The following is a 3,745-nucleotide window of genomic DNA, read 5'->3' as shown; positions in this document are numbered from 1 at the left end:
CACTGTTCTACCACAATAACCCTAGAGACACAGACTCAGATCCATAGACTTCTATAGGGAATAGCTAGAAACTACTGGTGGTTAAGCACACAGATTTTAAATCAGGCAAATCTAGATCTGAATCCTGCCTCTGCATCTTTTTACTTGCACAACTGCTGGCAATTTAAATAATTTCCTTAGCTTCAATTTCTTTATCTGTATAATACTGATAGTTTAGTTTGAAGGTTAAGTGATATACCGCTTAGAAATTGACTGGCAGAGTTCCAAGCATTTAGTAACTGCCATACGACAACTGTGTGACCATGGGCAATTTACTTAATATCTCCAAGGGCTAATTCCCTCACATGTCAAATTGAGATGTTAACAAAGTTTTATGGAGTTTTGTAAAGAGTGTTGTAAATACATGAGATAAAGCATGTAGTGACTAGCAGATAAGGTTTTGCAATGTTTGTATTTTTGTTTCTAGTATAAATATTATTTATGCTTCTAAGGAAACTTAAAGATGACAAAGAAAGGCCCTAGTATAGTTGCCCGCCTTTACTAATGTAATTCCTTGTAAAATGAACGCTGTTTAGTTGATTAGTCATGAGTCTCTTTACATTGAAGTTATTGCAGGATCTTCAAAAAAGTGGTGGTAATAAGCTTCTTCAATATAAGTCTTGGGGTAAGAGTGGCTGAGACAATTTCTTGGTGGATAATTGATTCTAAGGTTGATAAGTTAAAATATAAAAGAAAATTCACAGTTCTTATTTCTTTAATTAAAACATCATAAACTTTTATGCTCTAGTTCATACACCTATCATTTAATAAAAAAAAATAAAAAAATCATAAACTTAAACGCAACTTAAAAATAGTCTTCCCATTGAACCTATTGTCTTGGAGAAATAACAAGTGTGAATTTCCTTATGCACTACTCCGACTGAAATACTGACTTTGGGAATTTATGTTACTGCTTATAACTGATGGAAAGAAAGAACAAATAGTAGTCAGCAAGACAAGGCAAAGCATGAGTTGTCCCCGATAGAGCACATAGTTAGCCATCCAAGACAAAACAGAAATGGTTGAAAGCTCCAGACTTACAAGTTGGTGTAATATCTGAGCAGCAACCCTGGCTCTGACACTAAGAAGTTTTATTGATTAAAGCATTTCAGAATTTTTTCTGGGTGTTTTCCTCCTCATCTTTAAAATGAGAAAATTCATCTAGGCTAGCATTTCTTGTAGTATACTGTATTCGAGATGCACTAAAATTTTGTAGGTGCTGTCAAAAAAGGGAGGTTGTGGCTAGATGTGTCTGAAAGGCTCAAAGTTAAGCAATGCTTACAGGTTTCTTTCAATCATTAAGACCTTGTAACATGCATCATCTAGACTCCTCCAGAGGGGAAGTTAATTTGAAGTGTTTTTTACATATATTAATCATGAAATCTTGATTCGGAATCTCTTCCAGGACTAGTATGCTTTGTGATGTAGGTGGACTAAATAATCCCTAGAGCATCTTTCCAATTCTGACATGTTTTGATTGTTTTAATGAAATTGATTGACACTTTGCTCCTATGTCTCTTATGTCTTGTTTAGACTCTTCCAAAACAGCCTTAAGCATCACTGTTTGACTCATTTTTAATTCCATTATTGACACACCCTATAAAGCTGCTGGTATACAATTTTCGTGACTCAATTCTTCATGTCTTTTCCAATGACTCAATATTTTTAGAATGCAGAATTTAGAGGGTGATGACTAGCTTCGACTAGTTGCTTTTCTATATACAAGAGGCTTTGGGGCATTTGGTGTTTGTCATTAGTTATGCAATCTAGAGCGTCATGTCGAAAAACTTTCTGGAGAAAATACCTTGGGAAACCACCTATAGAAACATGGAAATTTTGACAATGCACAAGAGCTCCTATTGCCTGAAGGCTATGTTTCTTTTTCTAGATTTAGACTGGTTACCTACAGCAAAACAAAATGGAATAGGGTTCCAGCTGAAACAACTCCTAGTCGTTAGAAGTGTTCTGTTTGAAGAATTAGAGCTGAGTCAGTTCATTAAAGGGTCAAGAAAAGGAAAGAAGAAATTCTCATTTTGGAAGGGGAATTAAACCAGATTACCTTGGGAATGTGTCTTCCATATCTGTGACTGGTCTGCAGTCATAAAGTCCTGTCATACTGAATTGTAATTACACTTTTAGGATCTGTCCTCTGGAAGTTAGCCTGAAGATGTTCAATTTAGAAATAAGCAATTAGGCTCAGCACCAGTAGCTAAAGTGGATAAGGCACCAACCACATACACCAGAGCTGGTGGGTTCAAATCCAGCCCCAGCCTGCCAAACAACAATGACAACTACAACCAAAAAATGGCCAGGCATTGTGGGGGGTGCCTGTAGTCCCAGCTACTTTGAAGGCTGAGGCAAGAGAGTAGCTTGAGCCGAGGAGTTGGAGGTTGCTGTGAGCTGTGATGCCACAGCACTCTACCCAGGGTGACAGCTTGAGGCTTGGTCAAAAAAAAAAAAAAAAAAAACCAATTAATACTGAGAAATGTCTCTTAAAGATTTATTCTTTAATTAGTAATGAAGCTTTATCTTCCTTTTGAAAACATAGAAATTCAAGTCATGAAGGAATTGGATATTTATGGGAGTAACCATTTACAAATGGGGAAGATGATCAGCACTGGTGTTATAGATGTGTGAATGTCAATTCGCATATTTAACAGGGAGAAAAGACTTGGGTTGCTGTCAAGGAAGGAAAAACCCTAGAGTGCCAAATCAAAAGTAAAGTAAAATCTATTCACTCCTTCCTTAAACTCTACCCTCTCTTATGTCCTAGAGCCTAAGCAAATACTGGGGTAAGGCAGAAGATAAAATGAGTAGCATACAGCTCCTCCTCTCAAGTAGTTGATAATTCAGTGGAGTAAACAATCAAATAAGCCTAAATTACAACCCTACATAAAATGAGATACAATAAAATTTTAGAAATAAAGACTAGGTATTATGAAAAAGTTTTCAATGTTAGTCCTTAGTTTTGTTTAAGAAATCATTCCCCATCCTAAGGTCATGTAAGTATCCTTTTTATATTTCCTTCTAGATGTTTTTTGAAATTTCAGATTACTATAAGGGTACATATGATTATGTTACCTTGTTTGCATTTGTAAGGTAAAGTCTGATTTGTAGTGTGCCCTTCTTCCAGTAAGTGTACCATACACTCCTACACTGTACCTGTGGGGTGGGACCTTACCAAGCCACCTTCTTGAATTTAATTGAGTTTTTTTTCTCATATGAGCATGTGATTTTTAACCTACTGGTTTCAACTTTGTATAGAGTACACGGGGTGCTTGTTTTTCCGTTCTTGTGATACTTCAGTTCGTGGAAAGTCTACTTTTAGTTCTTTGAGCACTCTCCATACTTCTTTCCATAAAGGCTTTACAAGTTTGCAGTCCCACCAGAAGTACAAATGTGTTCCCTTCTCTCTACATCCATGCCAGCCTTTGCAGTTTGAGGATTCTGTGATATGGACTAACCCCACTGGAGTTAGGTGATATCTCAGAGTGGTTTTGATTTCCATTTCTCTGATGATTAGGGACAATGAGCATTTTTTCATGTTTTGGCCATTCATCTGTCATCTTTAGAGAAGTTTCGGTTCAAGTCTCTTGCTCACTTATAAATGGGGACGTTTGCTCTTTTCTTGCTGATTAATTAGAGTTATCTGTAGATTCTGGTTATCAGCCTTTTGTAAGATTTATAGCATACAAATATCTTCTCC

This window comes from Otolemur garnettii, unplaced genomic scaffold (genome assembly GCF_000181295.1).
Source record: "Otolemur garnettii isolate 467f Iridium unplaced genomic scaffold, OtoGar3 scaffold00230, whole genome shotgun sequence".
Classification (NCBI taxonomy): Eukaryota; Metazoa; Chordata; class Mammalia; order Primates; family Galagidae; genus Otolemur; species Otolemur garnettii.
The sequence above is the reverse complement of the archived record's forward strand: the minus strand, read 5'-3'. Positions refer to the sequence as shown.